General features: G+C 49.4%; 1 protein-coding gene and 1 long non-coding RNA gene across 4 annotated transcripts in view; one reads left to right on the top strand and one right to left on the bottom strand.

The window, feature by feature from the left end:
• Positions 1-14,812, bottom strand: part of GTF3C5 (general transcription factor IIIC subunit 5) — a 144,412-nt gene that overhangs the window by 108,283 nt on the left and 21,317 nt on the right. The window lies entirely within an intron of this gene.
• On the top strand, positions 7,466-8,645 carry LOC138473529 (uncharacterized). The gene is made up of 3 exons (XR_011268767.1): positions 7,466-7,518; positions 7,996-8,062; positions 8,565-8,645. It is a non-coding gene; the product is annotated as an uncharacterized lncRNA (long non-coding RNA).

Raw genomic sequence — 14,812 nt, 5'->3', positions numbered from 1 at the left:
GGCCCCACCTCATGCAACCCTCCCTGGGCACAGATAGGGGGGGCCTCACCTCATGCATCCCTCCCTGGGGTCAGATGCCCCTTCCTAGGAGCAGATATCTGCCCCCAGGGAGGGTTGCATGAGGTGGGGCCCTCCATTTGGGGTGGGGGGGTTGAGGGCCACCCCCCGTTGCGGTACATCATGCGCTGCCAATTTAGGGCGGCCCTCAGCCCCCCCTAAAAAGCAGCCTGTGGTTTTGTATATTTTGTTTTTGTTTACCCAACTTTGCTTGGTGCAGATGGCCACATTAGTGTGGCTATCTGCCCCCAGGGTGCCCAAACCCTACTGCCCCATCTATTGGGGGTCCTGCCCCACCTTTTGGGGTGGCCCTCTCCCCCCTCACCCCAAATGGAGGTGGGGTGTACCTCACGCAGCCGTTTGGAGGAGGCCCAGGGAGGCCTGCATGAGGTGTGTCCCCCAGCCATTGGGGGTGGGGTGGGGGGGGCACCCCAAAAGGTGGGGCAGGACCCCCAATAGATGGGGCAGTAGGGTTTGGGCACCCTGGGGGCAGATAGCCACACTAATGGGCCCATCTGCACCAAGCCAAGTTGGGTAAACAAAAAAAAATATACAAAATCACAGGCTGCTTTTTAGGGGGGCTGAGGGCCACCCTGAATTGGCAGCGCATGATGTACCGCAACGGGGGGTGGCCCTCAACCCCCCCCCACCCCAAATGGAGGGCCCCACCTCATGCAACCCTCCCTGGGCGCAGATAGGGGGGCCTCACCTCATGCATCCCTCCCTGGGGTCAGATGCCCCTTCCTAGGAGCAGATATCTGCCCCCAGGGAGGGTTGCATGAGGTGGGGCCCTCCATTTGGGGTGGGGGGGGGGTTGAGGGCCACCCCCCGTTGCGGTACATCATGCGCTGCCAATTTAGGGTGGCCCTCAGCCCCCCCTAAAAAGCAGCCTGTGGTTTTGTATATTTTTTTTTGTTTACCCAACTTTGCTTGGTGCAGATGGCCACATTAGTGTGGCTATCTGCCCCCAGGGTGCCCAAACCCTACTGCCCCATCTATTGGGGGTCCTGCCCCACCTTTTGGGGTGGCCCTCTCCCCCCTCACCCCAAATGGAGGTGGGGTGTACCTCACGCAGCCGTTTGGAGGAGGCCCAGGGAGGCCTGCATGAGGTGTGTCCCCCAGCCATTGGGGGTGGGGTGGGGGGGGCACCCCAAAAGGTGGGGCAGGACCCCCAATAGATGGGGCAGTAGGGTTTGGGCACCCTGGGGGCAGATAGCCACACTAATGGGCCCATCTGCACCAAGCCAAGTTGGGTAAACAAAAAAAAATATACAAAATCACAGGCTGCTTTTTAGGGGGGGCTGAGGGCCACCCTGAATTGGCAGCGCATGATGTACCGCAACGGGGGGTGGCCCTCAACCCCCCCCACCCCAAATGGAGGGCCCCACCTCATGCAACCCTCCCTGGGCACAGATAGGGGGGCCTCACCTCATGCATCCCTCCCTGGGGTCAGATGCCCCTTCCTAGGAGCAGATATCTGCCCCCAGGGAGGGTTGCATGAGGTGGGGCCCTCCATTTGGGGTGGGGGGGGTTGAGGGCCACCCCCCGTTGCGGTACATCATGCGCTGCCAATTTAGGGTGGCCCTCAGCCCCCCCTAAAAAGCAGCCTGTGGTTTTGTATATTTTTTTTTGTTTACCCAACTTTGCTTGGTGCAGATGGCCACATTAGTGTGGCTATCTGCCCCCAGGGTGCCCAAACCCTACTGCCCCATCTATTGGGGGTCCTGCCCCACCTTTTGGGGTGGCCCTCTCCCCCCTCACCCCAAATGGAGGTGGGGTGTACCTCACGCAGCCGTTTGGAGGAGGCCCAGGGAGGCCTGCATGAGGTGTGTCCCCCAGCCATTGGGGGTGGGGTGGGGGGGGCACCCCAAAAGGTGGGGCAGGACCCCCAATAGATGGGGCAGTAGGGTTTGGGCACCCTGGGGGCAGATAGCCACACTAATGGGCCCATCTGCACCAAGCCAAGTTGGGTAAACAAAAAAAAATATACAAAATCACAGGCTGCTTTTTAGGGGGGGCTGAGGGCCACCCTGAATTGGCAGCGCATGATGTACTGCAACGGGGGGTGGCCCTCAACCCCCCCCCCACCCCAAATGGAGGGCCCCACCTCATGCAACCCTCCCTGGGCGCAGATAGGGGGGGGCCTCACCTCATGCATCCCTCCCTGGGGTCAGATGCCCCTTCCTAGGAGCAGATATCTGCCCCCAGGGAGGGTTGCATGAAGTGGGGCCCTCCATTTGGGGTGGGGGGGGTTGAGGGCCACCCCCCGTTGCGGTACATCATGCGCTGCCAATTTAGGGTGGCCCTCAGCCCCCCCTAAAAAGCAGCCTGTGGTTTTGTATATTTTTTTTTGTTTACCCAACTTTGCTTGGTGCAGATGGCCACATTAGTGTGGCTATCTGCCCCCAGGGTGCCCAAACCCTACTGCCCCATCTATTGGGGGTCCTGCCCCACCTTTTGGGGTGGCCCTCTCCCCCCTCACCCCAAATGGAGGTGGGGTGTACCTCACGCAGCCGTTTGGAGGAGGCCCAGGGAGGCCTGCATGAGGTGTGTCCCCCAGCCATTGGGGGTGGGGGGGGCACCCCAAAAGGTGGGGCAGGACCCCCAATAGATGGGGCAGTAGGGTTTGGGCACCCTGGGGGCAGATAGCCACACTAATGGGCCCATCTGCACCAAGCCAAGTTGGGTAAACAAAAAAAAATATACAAAATCACAGGCTGCTTTTTAGGGGGGGCTGAGGGCCACCCTGAATTGGCAGCGCATGATGTACCGCAACGGGGGGTGGCCCTCAACCCCCCCCACCCCAAATGGAGGGCCCCACCTCATGCAACCCTCCCTGGGCACAGATAGGGGGGGCCTCACCTCATGCATCCCTCCCTGGGGTCAGATGCCCCTTCCTAGGAGCAGATATCTGCCCCCAGGGAGGGTTGCATGAGGTGGGGCCCTCCATTTGGGGTGGGGGGGTTGAGGGCCACCCCCCGTTGCGGTACATCATGCGCTGCCAATTTAGGGCGGCCCTCAGCCCCCCCTAAAAAGCAGCCTGTGGTTTTGTATATTTTGTTTTTGTTTACCCAACTTTGCTTGGTGCAGATGGCCACATTAGTGTGGCTATCTGCCCCCAGGGTGCCCAAACCCTACTGCCCCATCTATTGGGGGTCCTGCCCCACCTTTTGGGGTGGCCCTCTCCCCCCTCACCCCAAATGGAGGTGGGGTGTACCTCACGCAGCCGTTTGGAGGAGGCCCAGGGAGGCCTGCATGAGGTGTGTCCCCCAGCCATTTGGGGTGAGGGGGGAGAGGGCCCCCAAAAATGGTGGGACAGGCCCCCCCAGTGGGTGGGGCAGTAAGGTTTGGGCACCCCGGCGCCAGATTGGCACACCAATGTGACCCTCTGCACCAAGGGGAGTTGGGTTACCAAAGGAAAAAAATGAAAATGGTGGAACGCTTTATAGGGGGGGCGGTGGGGCACCCCAATGGGTCAGGGAATTTTCTAATGGGATGGGGCGTTGACCCCCCCCCCCACCCGCAATGGAGTGGGTGCCAAGTCATGCAGCCCTTCCTGGGACCAGATATCTGCTCCTAGGAACGGACGCCTCAGCCCAGGGAGGAGTGCAGGACAACCCCCCCCCCCCCCCTATCTGCCCCCGGGGAGGGCTACATTTTGCTGGTGTGACCATAGGTAACACATGTTCTTTGTTTTGTTTACAGCTTTTTCTACCCGAGCAGCTGCAACGTTATGTGAGTACTGTTTTTTATTATTCTATGGTTAGGGCCCACTGTCAGTGGGGTGGGTGAGACTGGGGCTGGATTGTTGGTGGTGTGGGTGGGAATGGCCCGTCTGGGCAGATCACCTCCAACTGTCCTGGAGTTGCGGCTTGGCTGCATTACAGCTTTTCCCTTCGGGGAGGTATTGGCACACTGCCGAGACTCCTTGGTGGGGAGAAGCTGTAACGCAGGGCAGCCAGGGCTCCAGCAAAGTCGGCGGTAATATCCCTGGCCTTGGGCACCCTTCTCCCATGTGGGTCTTTGCTGGTGGTTCTGGGTATTACATTCTCGGCCGATTTGCGTAAGTCAGACCTCTGTGGATTCCCACGGGTGTCCTCTTTTGAGAAATGCATGGGGTTCCCTGTTTCCCTTGCTGGCTGCGACACCCTAGGCCCAAATCTGTAGGTTGCCCACATGAACAAAATGGGCAGTGGCGAATGGCTTGGGGTTCCCAGTCGGTTACCCTTTTCCTTTTGCGCCCCCGGTAGGTGCACCCACACATGTGAGGTACCGTTTTCATCGGGACACCTGTGGGAACGCGGGACGGTAGGCCATGTGTTGTGGGGGGCGCGTTTCGATGGGTGCGGCGAGCGAAATGTGCGGAAAAAGCGTTTTTTTCCCCACATTTCCGACTTTGCAGGGCTGTCTGGGTAAAATAATCTGGGGCGATGGGCGCAAATCACACCTCTGCGGATTCCCACGGGTGTCCTCTTTTCGAAAATGCATGGGGTTCCCTGTTTTCCTCGGTGGCTTGGACACCCGAGGCCCATATCTGTAATTTGCGCCGGTCGGCAGAATGTCTGAGGTTTCCCTCTGACAACAGACTTGGGGTTACTTGTGTTTTAGGCTTTCCCCTTGGCGGCCAGGTAGGTGCACCCACACATGTGAGGTACCGTTTTCATCGGGACACCTGTGGGAACGCGGGACGGTAGGCCATGTGTTGTGGGGGGCGTGTTTCGATGGGTGCGGCGAGCGAAATGTGCGGAAAAAGCGGTTTTTTCCCCACATTTCCGACTTTGCAGGGCTGTCTGGGTAAAAAAATCTGGGGCGATGGGCGCAAATCACACCTCTGCGGATTCCCACGGGTGTCCTCTTTTCGAAAATGCATGGGGTTCCCTGTTTTCCTCGGTGGCTTGGACACCCGAGGCCCATATCTGTAAGTTGCGCCGGTCGGCAGAATGGACAACAGACTTGGGGTTACTTGTGTTTTAGGCTTTCCCCTTGGCGGCCAGGTAGGTGCACCCACACATGTGAGGTACCGTTTTCATCGGGACACCTGTGGGAACGCGGGACGGTAGGCCATGTGTTGTGGGGGGCGCGTTTCGATGGGTGCGGCGAGCGAAATGTGCGGAAAAAGCATTTTTTTCCCCACATTTCCAACTTTGCAGGGCTGTCTGGGTAAAATAATCTGGGGCGATGGGCGCAAATCACACCTCTGCGGATTCCCACGGGTGTCCTCTTTTCGAAAATGCATGGGGTTCCCTGTTTTCCTCGGTGGCTTGGACACCCGAGGCCCATATCTGTAAGTTGCGCCGGTCGGCAGAATGTCGGAGATTTCCCTCTGACAACAGACTTGGGGTTACTTGTGTTTTAGGCTTTCCCCTTGGCGGCCAGGTAGGTGCACCCACACATGTGAGGTACCGTTTTCATCGGGACACCTGTGGGAACGCGGGACGGTAGGCCATGTGTTGTGGGGGGCGTGTTTCGATGGGTGCGGCGAGCGAAATGTGCGGAAAAAGCGTTTTTTTCCCCACATTTCCGACTTTGCAGGGCTGTCTGGGTAAAAAAATCTGGGGCGATGGGCGCAAATCACACCTCTGCGGATTCCCACGGGTGTCCTCTTTTCGAAAATGCATGGGGTTCCCTGTTTTCCTCGGTGGCTTGGACACCCGAGGCCCATATCTGTAAGTTGCGCCGGTCGGCAGAATGGACAACAGACTTGGGGTTACTTGTGTTTTAGGCTTTCCCCTTGGCGGCCAGGTAGGTGCACCCACACATGTGAGGTACCGTTTTCATCGGGACACCTGTGGGAACGCGGGACGGTAGGCCATGTGTTGTGTTTGTGTGGTTTCCATAACGTTTTGACCCATTTGCTGGAGCCCTTTGTCTCACAACCCTTTCTTTTCCCAAATGTGACCTACATTTAGTCGCTGCTTTAGCCACCATACACTTTTGTAACCTGCACAAGTCACCTACCCTTGAAAAGGTCTGCCTGTGCTCTTTCAAAAAATGTATGGCTGCCGTTCCTCACCACATTGGTTTTCCCAATTTACACATGCTAAGTGCGTCTGGTCAGGCCGTGAGCGTAAAACTCCTGTGTACCATGGCTCAGTGTTTGGCTTGTGGTATTGCTTGTTTTGTACAAACACTACAAAAATGGTATGCTCTCCTAACTGCAAGAGTCGGGGGAATGTAGCGGAGCATTGCTTTTCTCAAAATTCATAGAAGCCATTGCCGTACCAAGCCAACCATGTCCAACACATACCTTTTTTTTCAGTCATTTTCCCGCTTTTCCCCCATTCGATGGCAGTTTCCCCTACCTAGTTGTTGCCTGACCTATACAAATCACCCCTTCCTAAACTTGGAATTTTGTCTACTTTTCAGAAATATATGCCTTTCTGTCCTCCAATTTGGCTTTCCTGCCCTTTTCTTCCATTCCGTCCATGCATGTCCAATTGGCAAAAATGGCAAAAATCGCCTACCTCTCACAAAACGGTTGATATCCCCATCAAAATAATTTTTTTCCATTTCCACTCAACCTGTTCCTGAAAGCCAACACATTGGGGAACTCAGCACAGCAAACCATTTGTTCCTAGCTCTTACAAGGAAAAAACCACAGGCTTCTTTGTGCATCATTTTATTGGCATTTTTTGAAAAAACCCAAAATTTTCGCACATTTTCCTTATTTTCTCTCACCCCCCTACAGCAACCTGGGATTCCTGGGTGGCGTTACGACCGCCTATATGTGGGAAGACAAGGAGCCAAATTTGGCCGAGATATCTCATGTAACAAAAAAGTTACAAGCCATTGAATGGCCACATACCAAAATCACCAAAAAAGGCTCAGGCACTGGGGAGAAATACCCATGGCACTTAAAGGGTTAAGTGACAGGCGTAACTGGAAACTTGAGAGGGGGACCATTAGCCAACGTAGTGGGCATCAGAGGACCTCTGTCCAGAGCCTCTGAATTTACCAAAGTGGAATCCACTACAGTCAGACTGGCCCCAGTGTCCCTAATGGTAGAGGTGTCTTCACCATCTACCAGCACACTATCCCTAAAATAATTAGCAAACACTGGGGAAATGGCACCAACCAGATGTGACTCCGCGCCCAAAAGTATATAGATATATGAAACACACCTCCAACAATATATATAACATCTCTTCATTGCGAATATTCGCAGATGCTATTATATTAGTGGGTCATTGATTTTGTTCCACTAAGTTTTACTCATAGGAATATTGCGCTGTCACTAGGGTTTTTGTTTCCTCTTTTCCCAACATAGATTTTACAGCAGTTCCCATTGCCCAACATTCATGATTCCTCAAAACATAGTGTCTATCTAATTCAGGGGATGGGAACTGAAGAGGGACTCCAGATGTTGCCACGACAACCAAGCACAACACTAACACTAGTTCAATGCTGGCGCAGTGCCGGGATGGTCCACAGCTGACGCGCTGCACAGACCTGCATTTGGAGGTATGTTGTAGTTCATATTGTGCCTTTCACGTACGCATGTACTTTTTTAATAATGTTTTTCGAGAATCGAACGCTTAATGCAGGGTATTGAACAGATACGTGAGGTCTAATAATTCGGTGCATTACATTGCGCGTTAACAGTGACGGTAATGGTCATTCAAAGCTGGTATTCAGTATACATATTATAATCACGTCTTGCAAATTATATGTCCACACGGCTGCACGAGCGCGTGTGTGCATTACTTTCCTCAGGCATAACACGGCAGGCACCAACAGCGATCGTTTTGTTCTTAAACGCACAGACTGCCACTCTTAATGACATTGCTTTTTGTCTTTATATTTGGAGAGTTCAATTCACACAGTTATTCATATGTACACGTTTGTGAAGTCAAAACGTTCATTATGCATGTGTGTTTAGTTATGCAGACATACAACAAGTATTTTTCAACTAAAACCAGGTTCTTATTTTCTTAACAGCGGGATTGACCCCGGTTATTACGTTGATTATTAATCATGGTAGAATACTGAGGCCAACCTCACACAGGTAATGGATCAATATATATTTATTTTTTATTATTTTTTCTATACAATGTATTTCGAGGCCAACTATAAGCCAAGTAGTATAATCATTCCTCACCAATATTCTTTTCACACAACTTATGAGAACCACAATTTGTAATGTAACACCAACTTTAAAACACGGTATTTCACACGCATTGCACCATTTTTTGTTTAATATCAAGTATTTGCATAATGTGAAAACTTCTGAAACAGAGGTCCTAATGTGCCAGATTCTCCATTGATTTGCGTGCGAGACATTTTTTATTTACCTATTATGCTTACTCTTCATTTCTAGTCTCTGTACTAAATAAGATGTGCTTCTAAACATTGTTTGTAATTTTTATTTACCCCTCTGAATCCTTCCCCATCCCCCTTCCTGTCTCTCTGTGTACAATATTATATTAAACAACATGTTTGTGACTGAATCATTCATTACTACCGTTACATCACCATACGTGTGTGGTTGTTGTACCTGTGTGATTCAGAAAGCCCAGGTTTGAAAAAGGCAATGATCTTTCTGCCAAAGCACGTGTCACTTATGGGCACAAATGTGATTTATTTTCCAGACCATGTTTCTGACTATTAAAAAAGCATTTTTCTAAAAATGGTATTCTCTTGAGTGTGGCGCAGAATCAATTGTTGGAGGTGCGTTTCATAGATCCTTAAAATAATGCTTCATATGATCAAGGCTGGAAGCATAAGCTTCGGCAACTCTGGGTTCCCCGGGAAACTATAACTACTTCAGATCCTATACCACAGGGTAAGGAATCCGAAGAGAAGAATGCCCCTGTGAGTATTTCTTCCTCTTCATAAGGAAGTGCCAGATTCACAGAACGACCCCTCTCCCCTTCACCCCCCCCCCCAGGTCTTTCCCTTACATCTGGGGTCCTCCTTCACATGATCACTTGCTCCACAAGATCCACTGGAACTTTGTATATAGAGAGGCCTAAATGCTTGGGATGATTAATTCCACCACCCTTTCCATGTTCATGCAACTTATTGCCCTTATGGAACTTTGTGTGGGACTTATGGGAAGATTATTCAGTAGACCCAGCTGCTTTCTCTTTCTGCTTTTTCCCCCTCCTCTTGCTAACCTGAAGCATGCTCGTCCTTATGGGACACCCAAAGATCAGCAGCAAAGTCCAGTTTCTTAGGATGCAAGTCCTTTGAATCTGGCAAGTGCTGATTTAGCTCGGGGGAAAAAGATGCACAAATATATTTCAGCATGACCAAATTGATCATGCCTTCAAAAGTGGTATCTTTATGGCCTTCTATCCAGCCACTCAAATTCTTTAAGGAATCAGTCACAAAAGACACCCATGTTTAGTATTACTGTCTTTCTTTTTGTATTCTCTAAATCACCAAGTATTCGGCTTCCCAACCATTAATAGTAGAGCCTGTTTCAGTTTGAATGTTTTTTCTGTCAGCCTTAGACATAACCATAATGGCACTGCAGCCAGAATGGGGTAGTCTGCGGAGCAACTGAGCAATCTTATCAGGTTCTCCTACCCCACAAGCATACCAAAATTTTAAGCCAATCAATGACATTTTACTCAGCATACATAAAACATCCTGAGAAAATCTTGGATGAGAAGAGGATCCAGAACCACTCGAACTTCTGGAAGAGCCTTGAGACCCTTGCAGCCTGGCCAACTCCAGTTTGTGTTCTCTGTCTTTCTGTTCTGTCAAACTCCAGCTTTCCATGTTAAATTCAAAATACCTTCTCTCAGAGTCTAAGCGTTTCCTTCTTTAACTGATACAAGGCCTCAGCTTCCGAGGAGGACATAGAAACATGAGAAGACACAACTTCCTCTGCATTTTCAATAGTGGCAGTAACTACACGCCCATTGCTACTGCTGGGGCCTGCCTCATCACCCACTGCCTCACTACTAACTGGTAAAGGACCAATCTCAGATCTCTGGTGATCTCTCCATTTCTGTATAAGATCAGCCAATAAACCAGGGGATGGCAATCCTCTATCCAGACATATCTTTTTTAAATGTTCTACTTTGAAAGCAGCAAGAGTAGTCATGGCAAATCTTTCCATAGCTAATAAGAGTATTATTAACTGTTATAGTGACTAATACTTTCAAATCACAGTGTTCTGTGTAAAGAGAATTATTTTTTTCATTTGTATTTAGTTCAAAGAACATTTCCAAAATGTAAATATTTCATTGTACATTTTCATAAAAACAATGTCATAAATATCAAATAGTTATAAATCCTCAACATACCAATAAACTGTACATACACATTTGAAACCATGAAAAATAAAGAACGCACAATCCTCCTTTCTCTACCCGTCCCCACGTAGTACAAAAAGATGTTGAATATTTCACCACAAACGATAAAGTGCTAAGTGCATCTATTCGGCACCAGTATTCAAGCAGTAACACCAAAACTCATTGGTCTTAAGAAAAATCATGCCTGTGGATATATGGGCCCAATATACACATGTATTTGGTTCCCAACGCCACACATTCCGTAAAAAAGGTGCTTTACCGTTTCCAATGTATGTGGCAAATTGCATATCCTGCAATATCTTTGCATGGGAAGGAGCTTCAACCTCGGGCCTAATACTGACAACACCGGCAATTGGTGCACACATATCCTAAATATCAGGTTGCGAACCATAAGGGAAGGGCTCTTTAACAGATAATTTCGCAGAAGGAAATATCTGTGTGTAACCTTACTAACATACACATCAGGGTTCGAAATTGAGGGCAGCAGGAGCTATTTAGCCTAGGAGAGCCTGGTTAGCTAGAAACCGGCAGCTACCAGGGGCTACTTTTGGTTCCCCAGGCCAGTTGGTGCCTACATTAAATATGAGCATGTGAGACTGCTAATAAAGAAGAAGCAGGACACATCCAGAATTATACAACAATGACAAAAGGTTTAAAGTGTGCATCTTATGTGGGACTTCGATTCAAAGTGTACTTGGTATTGGCTCCTGGTTCCCTCGTGGTAGCTCCTGCCTACTGGGTGATGCCTGAAACCCAGGAGTTGGTTTTAGCTCCTGCTCATCGAATCTTAATTTCAAACCCGGCACATAGTTCTTTAAAGTGGCCTAGTGCTGATAATTCTTGGCCCAATCCCATTGCAGGATCTTTTTCTGGAGCATTCCCTGTGCAAGCAGTATGTCGTCCTCCCATCCACATCGCCAATATCGCACTCTAGATTAACAGAGTTCCGCCACCATGTCGGTGTATTGTTCCCGATCCCTTTAGAGTCCCTATGGCCCACTTCTCCCAGTAATTCTAACATAGGATTATTCAAATTTATACAGGATTTCAGGAGCAAGTACCTCTTTTTTTGGGAGTACCTGCGTTCTTAACGAGATTATCCCCAGTTACAACCTTATGTACTCGACAGACGTTGAAGAAGGCAGCATTAAGATTTTCCTCCAGAACTGCCCTTCAAGTCGGTCTAACCAACACAGATCTTTCATATTCAGTGCCACTAAACCATAGAAAAGTGCTGGACATGCACACAGTTTATAAAAAGGTCAGTATACCCTCAATCGTATAACCTCTTGTGTTTTTTGGATAAATTAGCACCAAAAAACCCAATTGTCTCACTCTTCTGATTTTTCCCTCCTTTATTACTTCGCAATCCATGGCTGGTGTAAGATCTAGACCTAGAGAAGTATATCTACTTACATACCCAACAGTTCCCAGTGGGAGTCTTTTCCACACGATTTATCTTTTTGCTAATCATCAACATCAATTTAGGTTTGTATGAATTTAACTTCAGCCCATTTTCCCTGGAGTATTCAACCAAATTTAATAGCATGTTTTTCATTGACCAGTACGTATGGTCCATTAAGATTATGTCATCTGCATAGAGATCACAAGCCACTTTCCCAGTGTTCAGACGTGGAGGGCAGCCCGCACTTGCCTGCCTTTTGTCTGCTAAATCCGCCAGGTAAAGACTGAAGAGCAGGGGGGCCAGCACACAACCTTGCTTGAGCCCCCCTGCTCACCTCAACCTGTCTGGACAACAATCCGGCATTGTCCAACCGCACCGAAACACTATTGCCGGAGTGCAGTTGTATCAACACTACCAGCAGCCACTGTGGACAGCCCCATCTGCTTAAATTAACCCATAACTTTGAGCGGACAACCAAGTCAAATGCAGTACGGAAGTCTGTGAATGCCATGTACAGGGCCGGGTTGCCCCCTTTAGCAGGCCTCCCCATGGGAACATCTAGCACTCTAAGATAGTACATTGTTGAGGCTCCTGGCCGAAATCCAATTGGCAAATCAACCAAGATTTTTTTTCTTGGTCCACCCATTTTTGTAAAGCTTTCAAGACGAAGGATGCAAATTATTTCCTGGTTACATCAAGGGGAGACAATAGCCTGTAATTTCCAGGCAATTGGCCATCTCCCTTAATGTAAACCGGGATTAAGATCAAAGACTTCCAGGAGTCTTGGTCCCTGCGCTCGCCACAGACCTTAAGATATAAAATATTCAAAATCGTTGCATAGTCTTTCTGATTTTTTCTCAGTGCCGCGTGTTACGATGGGTCTCCGACGCGGTCTATTATGGAACCGCTGGCGGCTTCAACCGTAGTTGCGGCTGTGTTCCTCCAACATGGCGCCTATACTCGGTGTCAATGGTCTAGTTGTCAGGACGGGAGACGGCAGCGAAGCTCCGCCTCCCATCCCGGAAACACTACAAGAATCCACGGCTCCTGAACAACAACGCGTTGCTACTGCTATCAGAGGCTTCGCTTCGTGAGTTACCGCTAGGAACCTCTCATTACTATTGCCTTAGAACCTTTGCATCTGCTAACCCTTGATTTCTCTCTTTTCCTTTTCGAGCAGAGAAGCCCCTCCTCCTCTGTCAACCACGCTTGCATCATCGACTCCATTCGACCGCCGGCGTGTCTTCACTCATGTAAGCTTCTTTCCGCTTTACCCCCCGGTTATCAGATATATAGTTCAGACCTTTCTAAATTACTCTTTCCTTATTCCTCCCAAAGAAACCCAGTCTTTCAGCTTACCATCCTGCTCCTTATTGGAACCCCGTCTGGGATCTATCTTTAAAGGCACACACTCGTACAAACAGCGATCAGAAATCCTCTGCCGACACCCAGTCCCTACCACTTGCAGGTATTATCATTCTCATCCAACCCTCATAGGAAGTCCGACACCATTACCTTCGCTAACTTCTATAGGTTTATTCCCAGATCTCTACGGAGCCTGATACTTCATAGACAACGACTTACTTACCATTAGAAGACTTCATCCCGCAAGATCATTGAGAGTTTGAAACCAGAGTTAGAAGGGGTCGGAAGCAGGTTCCAGGTAGATCTATCCTTTCTTCATGCGTGGACGAAGACAAGGTAGGCCTTGTTGTATTGTTTTTACCGACGAGTTCGCATGTGGGGATTTTCCCAGAGAGTATTAAGATAAAGTGTAACAGTTAGCAACGCCCTAAAGAATAAAGCTCTGGTGGACTCACAGGGGATACTCGACGGGCATTAACAATGGAACAACAGCTACAACAAATGATGGCCGCCATGCAGACCCTTTCTGCAGAGGTCCAGCAGTTAAAATTGGAAAATACTGCATTACGACAGCAAGGGGGACAGACAGCCCGAAGCTCAGAAGTCCCTCCCGGGCCTTTACCAGGCGGTCGATTTGATGGCAATCCCCAAGCCGTGAAAGAATTCCTTGAATCTTGCACAGTGCAGTTCGCCTTTAAGACAGCCTTTTTTCCCACGGACAGAGACAAAGTGGGCCATATGATTTCACAAATGACAGGAGCAGCCTTAGCATGGGCCACTCCTTTAGTCATCAATAACAACCCCATTTTGGACTCTTATCCGGCATTTTGCAACAGTATCCGCAGCATGTTCAGCAGACAAGAGGTGGTTGTCGCCTCTCAGGAAAGGCTCCTTGACTTTAAACAAGGGAACCTGGATATCCTAGCCTATATAACTACTTTTAAAAGGATGGCCGCCGACACCTCTTGGGCAGACGATGCACTGATTACTCTCTTTAGAAGAGGGTTATCGGAAGAACTAAAAGACGAAGTGTCTCGAGTTCCGAGACCTCCCAACCTGACTGAATATATTGCTCTAGTGATGCAGTTAGATTATAGACTCCAGGAAAGAAACAGAGAAAAGCGAAAAGGAAAGAATCCTAGATACCATATGGAATCTTTTTTATCTCCTCAGAAATCGAATACTAGCGAGGAGCCCATGCAATTAGGTTACGCAAGGGGTCCTCTCTCTCCTGCAGAACGAACACGGAGAAAGACACAAGGATTGTGTATGTATTGTGGATCAAACAGTCATACTGTTAAAGAATGTACGGTTGCACCCCCGAGGAAACCGGGAAACGCCAATACCCGACCGTAAAGGGGACAACGGCTTCGGGTTCTTTAACTACTATTAGTCCCCTTCCGAATTACACTATCAGTCCTTCTACCCTAGCAGATGGAAACACCATGATTACTTTAAGTGTTTCATTAGCTTGGGATAACATGTGTCTTGTTAACGTGCCCGCCTTAATAGACAGCGGAGCCGCGGGCAACTTTATTGATGATGTTTGGGCTAAGAAACATGCTATCCCACGTACTACTAAGACCGTAGCCATTCCCGTGGAAAGCGTCGACGGTAGCCCTCTCATATCTGGGCCTATTAAGGATCACACAAGAGCCTTAAAGATGACGGTGGCCTCCCATCATGAGAACATTGAGCTAGACATCATTAAGACCGCTCA

Source organism: Ambystoma mexicanum, chromosome 8 (genome assembly GCF_040938575.1).
Source record: "Ambystoma mexicanum isolate Mex_15411 chromosome 8, UKY_AmexF1_1, whole genome shotgun sequence".
NCBI lineage: Eukaryota > Metazoa > Chordata > Amphibia > Caudata > Ambystomatidae > Ambystoma > Ambystoma mexicanum.
The sequence above is the reverse complement of the archived record's forward strand: the minus strand, read 5'-3'. Positions and strand labels throughout refer to the sequence as shown.